General features: G+C 50.9%; 1 protein-coding gene across 7 annotated transcripts in view; it reads right to left on the reverse strand.

Annotated features, from left to right (window-relative positions):
* Positions 1-15,339, reverse strand: part of GPR68 (G protein-coupled receptor 68) — a 34,656-nt gene that overhangs the window by 6,771 nt on the left and 12,546 nt on the right. For 2 of the 7 annotated variants that reach the window (XM_043922038.1, XM_043922039.1), the window contains exon 2: positions 13,343-13,441. The exons of 4 other annotated variants lie outside the window; for them this stretch is intronic. The gene's annotated coding sequence lies outside the window, so the exon portion shown is untranslated. Of the gene's footprint in view, positions 1-7,663; positions 7,974-13,342; positions 13,442-15,339 lie in introns of those variants that run through there. One more of the 7 variants, XM_043922035.1, reaches the window with a different exon arrangement.

The following is a 15,339-nucleotide window of genomic DNA, read 5'->3' on the forward strand; positions in this document are numbered from 1 at the left end:
TCCTACAAGGCTCAGCTTGATCCAGCCCCAGCTCCTCCTACCTTCCCGCCACCAGCACATCAGCCAGCTTTCTGTGCCTTTCAGCTACTGGCTTTGCTCCGGGAGCTCCAGGAGTGCCGCCCCCTGCCAACCCCCGCCTCCACCCCCACAGCAGGGCTGGCTCCTTTGCCGCCAGGTCTCAGCTTAACCACCACCCCCTCGTGAGGCCCTCCCTGACCATCCCACTAGGACGGCCCCCTCCCCCAGCACCATCACTCCTTCCTACGTGCCAGATCTGCAGAGTTCCCATCAGTATCTGAGATTTGTTTGTTTACTTGTCTGCTTGTTGATGATCTGTCTCCTCCATGAGGATGTACTGGGTTGGCTAAAAAGTTCATTTGGTTTTTTCCATAAGATGGTACAGAAAAACCCGAATGAACTTTATGGCCAATTCAATAAATTCCAAGAGGGCCTTGTGCACCTTGAACAGTACCTGATACATCACAGGCACTCCTAAGGACTTCTGGAATGAATAAGTGGGTGCCACCTCCCCATCTCACAGATGAGGAAACTGAGGTTCAAAAGGGGAAGGGACGAGCCCAAAGCCAGCCTGTTGAAGGAAGCATGGGCATTAGAATCCAGGTCTTCTTGTTCCAAGACCCACCTCCCTGCCACAACCAGTCCCCACCTGAGCCTTGGCGCCAGCCTCTCAGTCCCTGAAGATAAGGACTCCAGGAGGGCCCACCTCTCCAACCTTTCCAGGATACAAGCCTGGATTTCAGTGATGGTGGTGGAGGGAGTTACTTCTTGGTGCCATTTTCAGTTGTGGTTTAATATACATGACGGAGCTTCCCTGGTGGCTCAGATAGTAAACAACCTGTCTGCAATGCAGGAAACCCAGGTTCGATCCCTGGGTGGGGAAGATCCCTGGAGAAGCGAATGGCTACCCACTCCAGTATTCTTGCCTGGAGAATTCCATGAACAGAGGAGCCTGGAGGGCTACAGACCATGGGTGGCAAAGAGTTGGACATCACTGAGTGACTAATATTTCACTTTCATACATAATATAAAATTTACCTTGTTAACCATTTTTTTTTTTGTTAACCATTTTTTAATGTACAATTCAGTGGTAATTAGGTACACTTAAACTGTCATGCAACCATCACCACCATCTACCTCCAGAACTTTTTCAGTTTCTCCAGCTGAAAATCTGTTCCCGTTAAACACTAACTCCCCATCCTCCCTTCACCCAGGCTGTGACAAACAGCAGTCCACTGTCTGTCTGTGAATTTGACCACTCTAGATACCTTATGTACTTCCCTGGAGGCTCAGACGGTAAGCTAAGTGATACAGCATTTGTCTTGTTGTGTCTTATTTCACTTAGCATCATGTCCCCAAGGTGCACCCACGTTGTAGAATGTTATCAGAAGCTCCTTCCTTTTTAAGGCATAATAATACTCCATCATACATATATACTGCATTTTATTTTTCCATTTGTCAATGGACATTTGGGTGGCTTCTACCTTCTGGCAATCATGAATAGCGCTGCTCTGAACATGATTATATTACTTGAGTCCCCGCTTTCAGTTTTTTTGGGTATAGATCCAGAAGTGGAAACGCTGGATCATATGGTAGTTCTATTTTTAATTTTTTGAGGAACCGCATTCTGTTTTTCCACAGTGGCTGCACCATTTTACATTCCTACCAACAGTGCAGGGATGTTTTCTTGTTTTTTGCTTTTCGTGTTTTGGTTTATATGTTTTGATGGCGAGAAGAAGGGGCAAAGGGGAAGCTGAGGACTGTGACCTCTGAACCTTTCACAGTCCCATGAGTCAAAATTTGGCCTCACTCCTCCTCCTCTTGCCAGCTCTCCTGTCCCTGAATCCCAGGCCCACACTGGAGGGTCCAAATGGTTCACCTGGCTCACACGTGAGGAAGTCCCTGAGCGGTTCCCGGGGACACTGGCCCGGGAGGTCCGTGTCTCTGAATTTATCTAAGGTTCTCTACAGTCCACACAAAATTACCCTCAGGAAGATAAAAATTCATTCATCAGCACAGGCTCCCAGGCACCAACAAAAATGGGCAAAAGAAACCAAGTGAAAACACGTCCTGTCTGGTCTCAGGAATTTGTTGAGAGTCACCTGGCCGAAGCCTGTTGTTTGCTGGTGGTGAGTGTGCGCATGTGTGGGACAGGCTGGGGTGACCATTGATAAATTCCTATTTCCCAGGACAACAACAAGCAAATTCTGGCAACCAAAGTCAGAAATATTCAAGTCTGCAGAGCAAAGAAGAAACATAGACGATGCTTAGGTGAAAGCACCTCCTATGTCCACTTTGGAGCCAAAAGAGGTTTGGGGGATTCTAGAGCCGTGGTTCTTAAACTTAGGTGCACCTGAGTCACCTGGAGGATTTGTTGAAACAGATGACAGAGCCCCACCTTCACAGTTCCTGACTCAGTGGGTCTGACGTAGGGCTGGAGAATCTGTAACCACCCACCAGGTGATGCTGGTGCTGCAGGGCCACGGACCACACTCTGAGCAGCAAAGCATCCACAGGTCTAGAGGCTCTGGAGTTTCACTCCTGACCGAGTGTCATCCACGAGTTCCCAGGTCAAAGCACAGAACAGCTTGAAGGGGAACGTAAGACCCAGCAGAACTCGGTGGGCAGAACCAGGACGCAGCCCTTGGGAGGTCAGCAGCCTGACTCAGGCTCTCAAGACAAGTGAGTGCGTCTCTTCGGTACTCACACTCGGTATTTGCCAGATCTCCCGCAGTTGACATAGCATTTCACATCTGCCCTCCTGTCCCATCTTTGCAACAGCCCTACTGTCCCCCCATTTTAGGGATGAGGAAACTGAGGCCCAGAGGGATATAGTGGCTTGTCCAACAGTCTGGTACCTCCTGGTTTCATTCCACAAGTATCTCTGGAGCATGGGTTCACAGCACCAGACTGGACATGGGGGACTTAGAGATAAAGAAGAAGAAATGGCTCCCACCCTCAGGGAGCCTCTGATCTCATAAGGCAGGAACAAGTCAGCACCACTCAAGGCCACGTGTGGCAGGTACTGGGGGCATCCCTCCCACTGACATTTAAAGCTGACTTGTTCTTTTCACTCAACATACACACACTGCACCTCCTCCATGGTTTCGACCCCCCAACACTGATGACTCCCAGATGTCCTCCCCACCCCCCAGGGGGAAGGCTTACAGAACCAGCTTCTTCCTGCCACATAGGGCATGCTTAGGGAGGCCGCCCTGCTTCCACTGTTGCCTCCACCAGTCTGTTCTTGGAGGTAGCCTCTCCACCTGCCCAGTCTCTTGTGTTGGATGGCTGTGTTGGTTGGTTGACCTTTATCTTCATCCAAGTATCCACTCAATTACTCAGTTCTACCGTTTCCAAATCTTAAATATTCCCCACATTTGTCTCCTCCTCTTTAGCTCCCTCCCCAGTGCCCCAGATTGGCTTGGTCAAGGCTTCCTCCCCAGAATCAATGCATGGTCTCCTACGGGATTCCCTGTCTCCATCTCACCATCCTCAAAGCCATCTTCTAAAACACAAATCGAACCTAATCACTCCTGCTTCAAACCCTTCGATGGCTCTCCAATCATCCATCCACTCGCCGACCAGAGCAGATGCTTACTGAGTATCTATTATATGGAAGGCGCTGCACTAGACGCTGGCCCCTAGGGTAGCTCAAGTTGCTTTTAGTCTCATGGGAGATGGGAAAAGAAAAGAGAGGATTAGCGCCTAAGGAGAGTACAAGACATTAATTCTGAGTTCATAGGAGGTGACTTAGCCAGAAAAGCCTTTCTAAGCAGCATGATACTCTAAGATCAGGAGAAGAGAGAGGGGCAGCCAGGGAAGAAAAGAGTTTCTGCCTGTGGAAACAATACATTCTTACAGGCAAATGCCAGATAGAGAGAGAGTGCGTGCATCTGTAAGGAACTGAATGTGAGGAGGGTATGACCAGAGAGAGGACAAGAAGCTACAGAAATATTACTGCATCCGTGCTGGCTCTGCTCACCGCACGACAGGCCAAAGAATCAGAGATGAGGTGTAGAGACAAGGAATATGACTTTATTCAGAGAGCTGGCTGACTGAGAAGACGGCAGACTAATGTCTCTAAACAACCATTTGGTCGGGGCCTGGATGCCATTTTTTTTTTTTTTTTTTAATAGAACCAGAGAGAAAAGGGCTGAGGAACTCAAGTCAAAAGGCAGAATAGAGAGGGAGAGGCAGTAAGAAAGTAAAATAAAATGGGTCTTCAATCTTGCAAAACATCTTCAGGAAGGGGTGTGTTAATCTCTTCTTTCCTGCAGCCTTCACAGGTGGGCAAGGTCAGATTATCTCCCTGTGAGCTACAAAGGCACTGCAGTTTATCAGTCAGGCAGAGGGACAGGGTCCTCTGAGGCAGGCTATTATGTATGATGATAATAACAAAAGCAATGAAAAGCAAGTCAAAGAAACAGTTCCATCATGGAGTCAGAATTAGCTTCTCCCTGGAACAGGAACTGCTGACTAATTAGGAGGAGCTGAGCACAGTCAGGGACAAATCTGAGATGTAGCTCATAATTTCCCCTAAATTATTTGTTAAAATGGATGGATGCACGGAGAGGTAGGTGGGTTGGGTGGATGGACACAGGAGTAGGCAGATGAATAAGATGGGTAAATAGAAGGATAAGGGGGTAGATGGACAGATGGGTGAGTAAATGGGTGGATAGATGGGTGGGTGCATGAATGGATGGGTAGAGGGTTTTGAGGTCAGGTGCTGGGACAGACGATGGAAAATATCATTAACTCATTAACGGAAACAGAAGAGTGAGAGGGAGGAATCATTATGGCCTCCTCTTCAGCTCGTGGCATCTGTTTAAGTTACCTGAGCTGGTTGCAGAGGACCCTGCTTTGTCACCCAGGCCTCATCACAGCCAGCTCTCCCTTCTGCCACTCCTGGAGGAAAGGTACCCCTCCACGGAAATTGCATTTTGCCACGAGTGTCCCCTCTCTACCTGCTCTCCACAGAAAGCCTGCTCCCCAACAAAAGCAAAGGCACAGTGGATGCACGGTGTTCTGTAAACGGAAAAATGTGGCTGGGACAAAAGGACCAGGCCATACCAGGTAAGAGCCCTCCACGTGCCAGGAGCATTTCTGCACATTCATTCTCTCTCTCCCCACTACTCTCACCAGCACCCATTTTCCAGATGAAAAACCGAGGCTGCTCAAGATTCTGAATCCGTGTGGGGCCCTGAGGAGCTTGCAGGCACGAAAGACTTTTTTTGTCCCCCGCTTTCTTATAGGCAAGACTCCAGCCTCCACGATCTTCCCTTAGTTCTGAAGGGCAGATTTGAACAGTTGCTAATCAAGAGAGGGGCAGACGAGAAACCACCTCAGGCAAGATTATACTGGAGGAGAGAAGCTCGTTGTTAGGAGACTGACCACCTGAGATGAAGTTAAGGGCGTGAAGGCAGGAGAAGAAGGGGACAACAGAGGATGAGATAGTTGGAAGGCATCACTGGCTCAATGGACATGAATTTGAGCAAATTGTGGGAGATTGTGAAGGACAGGGAAGCCTGGAGTGCTACCGTCCATGGGGTTGCAGAGTCGGACACGACTGAGCCACTGAACGACTAAACAATGACAACGGGCCCTGCTCATGCCTAATCTTATCAGAGACCTCACCCTTGAACCACTAATAAAAAACCCTTCATCAAATCCTCTGGGGCTGCGACACATAGTTTTTCAAGGTGAGAGCCCCCAGTGTCCCTCTTTATCTGGCAAAGTAATACAGTTTTCCGTTTGTGTGTGTGTGGTAGTCACTCAGACATGTCCAACTCTTTGCAACTCCATGGACTGTAGCCCGCCAGGCCCCTCTAACCATGGGATTTTCCAGGCAAGAATACTGGAGTGGATTGCCATTGCCTTCTCCAGGGGATCTTCCCGTCTCAGGGATCGAACCCAGGTCTCTTGCATTGCAGGCAGATGATTTACTGTCTGAGCCACCAGGGAAGCCCTTTATCCTTTTCTACTTCACCCAAAACTCTGTCTCCAAGATTCAATTCAGCACCAGTGTATAGAGAAGCTGAGCTTTCAGCAATAATTCCGCAGCTGTGATGTAAGCTGGGGCTTCCATGGTGGCTCAGTGGTAAAGAAACCGCCTGCAATGCAGGACATGCAGGCTCGATCCCCGGGTCGGGAAAATCACCTGGAGGAGGGAATGGCAACCCACTCGAGGATTCTTGCCCAGAACATGCCACAGACAGAGGAGCCTGGCGGGCTATAGTCCATGGGGTTGCAAGAGTCGAACTCAGCAACTAAACAACAACAACAACAAATGATGCAAGCCAGGTTTTGAGCTCAGATTGGTCCTTGCTTTCCTTTACATCACACTTCCTGATCATCACAGTTGTTACAGAGCAACCACTCCCCACTTCCAGGCTTTGCCAGGCTCCAGGTCACCCAGATGCCACCAGGAGGCCTACAGGCTTGGGCCTGGGCCAGCTCCACCCCCACCCCTCCACTCCCACCACACCTGGCATGTCAACCATTTTCTCACCACTCAAGGAGAGGAACCTACTGTGTGACCAGAGCTTGGATCCCCAAGGTGGAGGGGGTTGGGACAAAGAATCAAAACACAGAGCTTCTGTGTCTGCCTCATGTTACCATTCAGCTAAGAAACTGAGGGGCTTCCCTGGTGGCTCAGTGGTTAAAAACAAAAAAACCCCACCTGCCAATGCAGGTTCGATTCCTGGATTGGGAAGAGTCCCTGGAGAAGGAAATGGTACCCCACTCCAGTATTCTTGCCTGGGAAATCCCATGGACAGAGGAGCCTGGCGGGCTACAGTCCATGGAGTCTCAAAAGAATCAAACACCACTTAGTGACTAAACAAGAAACTGAGACACTACATGTGAAGCAACCCAACACCTAAGAGCAAACCTTTAGACAAATGCCCATCAGCATAGAGGCCTCCAAAGATTTGGACATCCAAGAGCAGTTAAATCCCCAAAGGCAGGAAGGGCTTCTGACTCGAGCTGGGAGCCCCATGCACGTTCTAGGCCAAAAGTGCCAGTGCTGCTGAGCTGGTGCATAAACAGTGGTCTAATCTGTCACCCGTCTCTTCCGAGTGGTGGCTTGATCGCACACCCACAGTCACTCACGGGCTGGGCAGCTCTGCTCAGGAAGCCACCAGCACAGCGAGCTGGGGGATTTCCTCTGTGCCCAGCTTCCCTTCCCTTTGGCTGGTCAAACTTCCACACACTTTAAACACTTCCTAAAAGTGCCTTTTCAGAGGCTGTTGATGTCTCCTTCTGGGGCGGGAGGAGAATCAGACTGCATTTTCCCCTTAGTCCCCAGCTTTTCCCTAAATAGCCTCACTCCAGCAAAAGCAAGGAGACAACCTCAGTTCTAAAGCCCTCGTCACTGTTTCAACATTCAATTCCATCGGGAGCTCACAAAGTCACTGTGAGTCGGTGGGGCTGGCACTGTGAACCTATTTCACAGAACCTGAAGCCCTGAGTGGCTAACCTAGTTGCTCATGTCCATACAGTAAATTGGGTGGATCTGAATCCAGAACCCAGGCCACTAGGCAACAACCCGCTGCCTCTGAGCTCTTTCCATTGTAAATCACAGCAAGGAATGCACTTGACACATAGAGACACCAGAGACACATGGACCCGGAGCAGTACTTACCTTATCACTGGTGATGCACTCGGATCATTTCTACCCTATTTTGTTTTTCTAAGGATCGTGAGCTGATAAATCGATTTCCTGACCTGCTCTTGTGTCAGGATCCCACCCCTGTCTGCCCAGGCTCCAGACCCCAGGAAGGGGACGGTCGCTGCTGCCAGGTGGGGAGGAGCAGACAGCGAGGCAGGGAGCGGCAGCCTCGGGAGATCTGGGTCCTCTCAGACTCTGCGGGCCGGCCTGAGCTCAGCCCTCAAACCTCCACCAGCCGGCTTCCTCCGGCGCTTGCAGAGGAAGGACCCCGCAGCCAGGACTCAAGCTCCCCCTCCCGCGATTTCCCGAAGGCCGCGCCCCCGACAGACCACGCCCCCTAGCTCAGTCTAGAAAATCCCAGCGGGAGGCTCTGCCCATTCCCGAGCTGAGGCAGGATCATGTGAACTCGGAGCTGGTGTCAGGCTGGGTGGCTGTTGAGGAAAGCTCGCCCACCACTGGATGAAGGCGGTGGGACAGCTCCCTCCAGGCGCCCTAAGCCTGCCTTCCATACACCCCAGACATAGTGGACGACCTTGCTGAGAATGCTAAAGCCTCCATTAGGGGCAGGGACTCCAAGGACTTGAGGGGAATTCAGGAGGAGCCGGGTGTGCTAATGCTACCCACGCAACCACCTTTGAGCACCTGCAAGACACCAAGAGATTCAGGAATGTTGAACCCCTGAGCCAGAGGTCTTGATTTGAGCCAGACAGGCTGACGCTCAGATAACTAGAAAGTACTACAGACCTGCCTGCCAACGCAGGAGACCGGGGTTCAATCCCTGGGTTGGGAAGATCCCTCGGAGGAGGAAGTGGCAACCCACTCCAGTATTCTTGCCTGGAAAATCCCATGGACAGAGGAGCCTGGTGGGCTTCAGTCCATGGGGTCACAAAGAGTCGGACACAACTGATCGACTAAACAACGACAGACACGAGAGCGACAGGACAGCAGACACGGGCGGAGGAAGCTGACTATTTCCACTCCCACCCCCAGGCTGTCACCCTTCAGCAGCCAGCATCTGGGTCAGTGGGTCACAACTACATGAGCAAAAAACTGGGCAGCTTATAAAAAATAACACCACTGCCCGGGCCCCACCCCAGATGAATTAAATCATATTTTCTGGAGATGAGAGTGACTAGCACTTCACTTCAATCTTAGTTGCAGCATTCAAGATCTTTAGTCCTCATGGTGGCATGTGGGATATTTAGTTGCGGCATGCAGAATCCAGTTCCCTGACTAGGGATTGGACCCGGGCCCCGACTCACTGGAAAAGACCCTGATGCTGGGAAAGATTGAGGACAGGAGGAAAAGGGGACAACAGAGCATGGGATGGTTGGATGGCATCACTGACTCAGTGGACATGAGTTTGAGCAGACTTCAGGAGATTAATGAAGGACAGGGACGCCTGCAGGCATGCTGTAGTCCATGGGTTCGCAAAGGATTGGACATGACTTAGCAACTGAACAACAACCCTGCATTGGGGGCATGCAGCCTTGTCCTCTGGACCACCAGGCAAGTCTCGAGCACCCATATTTTTAAACAGCAGGGCCCCGAGCAGGGAGCAAGCATGAGGCTCTGGCTTCATGGGGTCTTCTGGCTCTCAGGACCATTTCCTAAACTCCCTCAGCCCAGCAGAGTCGACAGGATCCCTGGAGGTGACCTAGCCCAGCCTGTTCCCTTTACAGATGGGGAAACTCAGGCCCAAAGGGGCAAAGGCTCTAGACACGTCTTACTAAGTGATAGAGCCATGATTCTCCAAATGGCCTGCCGTGTTATTTCAGTTTAACCTCCTCTCTCCGTGGTGTCTCCTTGGGAGCTGATTGCAAGAACATTGCTGGAGCCAGAAAACCGATACCCACCACGGGGGTTGGGGGTGGGGGACTGAGGATGTGCATTCTCTATTTTGTTGGGTGATTTGTGATTTCATCTTCTCCAGGGAGTGAACTGCTACAGTCCTACTGGGAGGCTATACTGGTAGAGGGCCCAGGAAAAATCCTCCTCTGTGGGGCCTGGGCCTCCAAGCAAATGCTCCTCCTCTGCCCAGTACAGCAGAAGCCTTGTCACAGTGCAGCAATGTGTGTGGACACAGAGTGGAGAAGTCTGTGGGCTCTTCCTGATGCCGTATGAAAGGACAGATGGGGAAGGAGCGCAGGATTGACCTAAGCGTAAAAATCTGGCTACCCTCAGGACACACCCAGCAAAGAGAGCACCCCTGACTCTCTTTACAGGGTGGCCCAGCCTAACAGGATGCATACACACAGGCTGTCTATACCATCAGCATCCGTGCCTGCAGGACCACTGATAGCAGTGGGTACCCCCCTTTCGCCAGGGACCCCCCACCTCCCTTCCTATCGGGCCTTTGGAACTGCAGATGGAGAGATGACACTGACTTCAGATCAGTGAGCCCAGATCCTCTGTGAAATGCCCGCTCAGGAAGAGAAAAAAGAACCTGTGTGTATTCTACTTTGGTGCTGATTTTTTTTTCTTTAATATAAAACAGGAAGGAAGGACTAGAAACCATGATGACATCAAGCACCAAGCAGTGGCCTGATGCGTCCTACAGACTCCATCGTAACCTCAGTCCCCCCACAACTTCTCCAAGTAAACCTACAACCAAGTAAAAGCAGTGAGCTTGTGATTAAAATACCACCTCAGGAGAAGCCCACCTCTCCCCGTTCAGACTTCTCTCCTTAAGCCTAAAGTGGGCATAATGTCGGAGCTGCCACCGTTGAGAGGGAGGCATCTGGTGAGGGATGAGAATGCCTGAGTCCTCTAGGATTCCAGGGCTGCCTCTGTGGCTCTTTCCTGCCTGGAGAGACATAAGGGCCGAAATTGGACCAGGCTTGCCACCTGAATTCATTTGCTCAGTTTCTCTCTTCCAGCCCCAGGAGAGCAGTCAGGAAGCGCTGTAGACCCACTGGGATGACAGCCCCGGAAACCTGGATGAGCCCCGAGCCGCGCTGTGCTTAGTCGCTCAGTCGTGTCCGACTCTTTGTGACCCCATGGACTGTAGCCCGCCAGGCTTCTCTGTCCATGGGGATTCTCCAGGCAAGAATACTGGAGTGGGTTGCCATGCCCTCCTCCAGGGGATCTTCCCAAGCCAGGGATGGAGCCCAGGTTTCCCGCATTGCAGATGGATTCTTTACCATCGGAGCCACCAGGGAAACCCAGGATAAGCCCTGGGCATCTCTATTGTGTCCTCAGCATAAACACCTGCTTCACGAACCTAGAGGCTTGGAAGGGCTGGTGGACTTTTCTGGGCTGCTCTAGAGGTCATCAAGAGGGCAACAGGGCCCCAGACCACAAAGCCTTTGGGCATCTACTGCCGCTCCCCTAGAGGTCCAGACAGCCTAGGAGTCATCAGAGGGAGGGTTCTGGAGTGGGCCCTGAGCTGGTGACAGAACGCAAGTTCCTCCAGCACATGACAGTCACACGGAGCGGTTAAGAACAGAAACTCTGGGCCAGACTATGGAGGTTAAGTCCCCATGCTGCTACTGTCTGACTATGTGACCTTGAGAAACTCCATTCCTGGATGACCAGTTGGCACTTGTGAGAATCAAAGATGAGGTCCAGCAAATGCCTGGCACACAGTAGGTCAGTGGTAGTGAGGATGCAGTGATGATGAGAATGGTGGTGGTGATGGTGATGGCCCAACTCCCTCGAGCTGGAAGGTCCTGCCCCTCCCTCCGAGTCTCCCTAGAGAGGGTGAAGGATGGGCAGGCCAGCTTGGTAGGATGCTTGTCACGGTGTCCACTCTATTCCCCACGGGTACTCTACTGATTTGGGGCTAGCTGGGGTAAAGGTCTTGGAGGCTCCCCAAGGGCTCCGAAAAATAGAAGAAATGTCTATCATGAGATGTCTGCTGTTTGACTGCAGGGACGAATTGTGCACTGAGAACTGGTCTTGGCCTTCCCAGCCGCACACTGCAGCACACACCTGCATCAGAGGAGCTGACGCAAGGCATTGCACTGCTGCAAGTTCCAAGTGGCCACGTATGAATTAGGATGGCTTCAAGGACCCAGAGAAGGACCAGCAGAGAACCTCCCACAGTGCCTGGTTCTGCTGCCCTCCCTCGTGGGGTCAGGATCAGGGAGCACAGGAAGTGCCATTTTGGGCGCACGTGCTGAGTGCCTTCCGAATGTCTCCCGTTTTAACCTTCACCTCAACTCTTCCCATTTTAACCTTCACCTCAGCTCTCTTTGATAGGCAAGGCAACTGAGACTCAGAGGGGGCCAGCATCTTGCCCAGGGTCACATAGCGGGCAAAATGCAGTGTGGTTTGACTCCAAAGAGAGGGCTCTAGACTAGCTTCCTGTTGCTGCTGAAACGAATTACCACAAACTTAGCTTAAGACAACACACATTTCTTATAGTCTGGTGGTCAAAAGTGGGTCTTAAAGAGGGCTTCTCTCTTCGCTCAGTGGTGAAGAATCTGCCTGCCAATACAGGAGACATCAGTTCGATCCCTAGTCTGGGAGGATCCCACATACCTTGGAGCCACTAAGCCCATCAGCCACAACTACCAAGCTCTAGAGCCTGGGAACTGCAACTACTGAAGCCTGAGCACCCTAGAACCCATGCTCTGCAACAAGAGAAGCTACTGCAATAAGAAGCCCTCACACCACAACTAGAGAGTGGCCCACACAGCAACTGAAGATGCAGCACAGCCAAAAGGACATAAAATTATTCAAAAAACAAAAAAGTTGGGACTTCCCTGGCGGTCCAGTGGTTAAGACTCCATGCTTGGAAAATGCAGGTGAACTAAGGTCCCACATATTGCCAGGTGTGGTAAAAAAAAAAAAAGTGGGTCTTGCTGGGCTAAAATCAAAGTGTCAGCAGGCCTGCCTTTCTTCTGGAGGGTATGGGGGAAAACCCACTTCCTTGCCTTTTCCAGCTTCTAAAGGCTTCTGGCATCCCTTGGCTTGTGCCCCTTTCTGCCTTCAAAGCCAGCAGTGGCAGGCTGAGTCCATCTCACATTGCACCACACTGACCTCTGCTCCTATCTTCACATCTCCTTCTCTGCCCCACCCCAGCCCCCTTTTCCTATTAAGGACCCTGTGATCACACTGGGCCCACCTAGATAATCCAGGACAATCTCCCTATTTGAAGGTCAGCTGATTAGCAACCTTAATTCCACCTGCTACCTTAAAGTCCTTTTGGCATGTAAGGTAACATATTCACAGACTTCAGGGATCAGGAACTGGACATCATTCGGGGGCCATTATTCTGTTTACCACAACCCCCACGTTGTATTTAAGGCCCTGTGAGCAGCACTTCTCAAATGTCACTAAGTCTTGTCTGATTCTTTGTGACCCCATGAACTGTAGCCCAGCAGGCTTCTCTGTCCACGGGATTTCCCAGCCAAAAATACTAGAGTGGGTTGCCATTTCCTGCCCTAGGGGATCTTCCCCACCTGCATTGGCAGGCAGGTTCTTTACCACTGACCCATCAGGGAAGCCCCCCAAGAAGCTGTATTTTGACCAATTTCCTTGGGTTTTTCTGACACACACCAGTTTGAAAACCACTGTTTTAAGGGTGACTCAAATGCCAATTCCTCCACACAGCCCTCACCGACACCCACGGGATAAGCAAACCTCCCTCCCCATCCCATCCCATGGCATTAACCAGAGCCTTCCTTGGGTTCTTTTCATCCCTACCTGGTCAACTTGCCCTTCGGAGTGGAGATGCCTGGGTGTTTGATCACTATGGCTGCCAGGGAGCTAGGACCAGAACTCCTCATACAGACAGAAGGTGGCCTGTGAGATCAGAATGATAAATGGACGTGGGACAAGGGCACTGGCATGGGTGGTTACATGCTTTGAGCTTCCCACAATGTGCAAGGCACTGTGCTTCCATAAGGTAGGTGCCCTGATAATGCCACACAGCAACCCTGACAGGAAATTATTATTATCCCACTGAAGACACCAAGGATCACCTGGCTGGCAACGGGCAGCGCTGGGATTCAAGTCAAGGTCTGAGTTAATTGTATTTTAATAATTCCCCAGGCAGTGCATGGGAATTTGTAAGATTATGTCTTATGCCCATCTCTCCCTCCAGACGGCAAGCTGCATGAGAAGGGAGGAGCTGGGTCTATTTTGTTTTCTGTCGGAGAGAAGGTGGTTTGGTCCAAAAGAAAGAAAAGAAAGTGAAGTCACTCAGTCATGTCCAACTCTTTGCGACCCCGTGGTCTGTAGCCCACCAGGCTCCTCTCCATGGGATTTTCCAGGCAAGAGTACTAGAGTGGATAGCCATTTCTTTCTCCAGGGGATCTTCCTGACTCAGGGATTGAACCCGGGTCTCCGCATTGTACGCAGATCCTTTACTGTCTGAGCCACCAGGGAAGTCCGAAAGGCACAAGGAAAATGTGTTGGACATTGGAATGAATAAATGAGTCTAAACTCTGTTTCTTTCTGCAGTCTGCCTGGAAGGCCAGCATGGCTGACACTGAAGTTAGGAGCTAACGAACTGGGGGAGGCAGTCAGGATATGGATGGGGCAACAGGAAGAAGGTTGGTTTTGACTCCCAGGGTGTATGCGTGGGTCTGTTTGTGAAAATGCATTACAACAGAAACCCGAAAGACAGACTCTGGTCTCTCTTTGGAGAATCTGTCTGTCTGAGAAGGTCTGAGCTGTCTGGGCCATCCTTCCCGTTCTGAGGCAGAGCACAAACCACAGGCCACAAGGTTGCCATGACAACCCTCCCGGCACCTGCCTCTCCCACCAGCTTCCTGCCTCTAGCCCCAGAGTGCTCCAACCCATCAATTAATAACCTAATAGTGTCTGACAACAATCACTCCAAACACCCAGGCAGCAACCCTCTTGAGAAACAGACTTCTCCAGGGAGCAAGAGCTACAAAGATGCTCATTACAGTCAGCCTGGGCCACCTGCTAAAATCTAGTTTTCTGAATTCAAATGACTCTCTCTTTCTGGCTTCTTCCTCTTGCTTTAAGGGTGTGAGGTTGGCAGAGCTGATGACTGAAGCCTCAGAGGTTCCAGGGAAACACACTCTAGAGAAGCTGCCATGCAGCATGCCTGCTCCCTCAACCCAGAATCAGACCCAGAGAAACTGATCCTGACCAAACAGGTTCTGGGATAAGGCCCTAGTCTCGGATGGTTGTATCTCTGCTGGTCTTCTTCTTGGAGAAGCCTACGTCTTCTGCAAAGATTAATTAATTTGTCACCATGCCACTCAGAAAAAAACAAAACAAAACAAAGGAAAGACTTTCAAGTTGTGGTAAATTCAAAATGGTTGGAAATCATGTGATATTCTTCTCATGGAGAGATATGTCAGTCCCCTCCCCTTGAATCTAGGTGGGCTCTGTGACTAGTGACCAGTAAAATGATCCAGAAGCTACGCTGTATCAGCTTCTGAGTCCAAGTCTAAAGAGACTGGGGGCTCCCTCTTCCTGTCTCTTGGGATAGTAGCTCTTGAAACCTAGGTGCCATGCTGTGAGAAAGCCCAAGTAGCCTCAGAGAGGCCCACTGAGAGGAACCTAGACCCTGGGCGACAGTCCCAGCTGACAGCCAGAATCAACTGGCTTACCACACAAATGTGTGATTTTGGAAGAAGACCCTCTAGCCCCAGCTGGGCCATCTCAGCTGATACTGCAAGGAGTAGAAAAAAGCTATATCCACCAAGCTGTGACCAAATTGC

This window comes from Cervus elaphus, chromosome 13 (assembly GCF_910594005.1).
Source record: "Cervus elaphus chromosome 13, mCerEla1.1, whole genome shotgun sequence".
In the NCBI taxonomy this organism is placed as follows: Eukaryota; Metazoa; Chordata; class Mammalia; order Artiodactyla; family Cervidae; genus Cervus; species Cervus elaphus.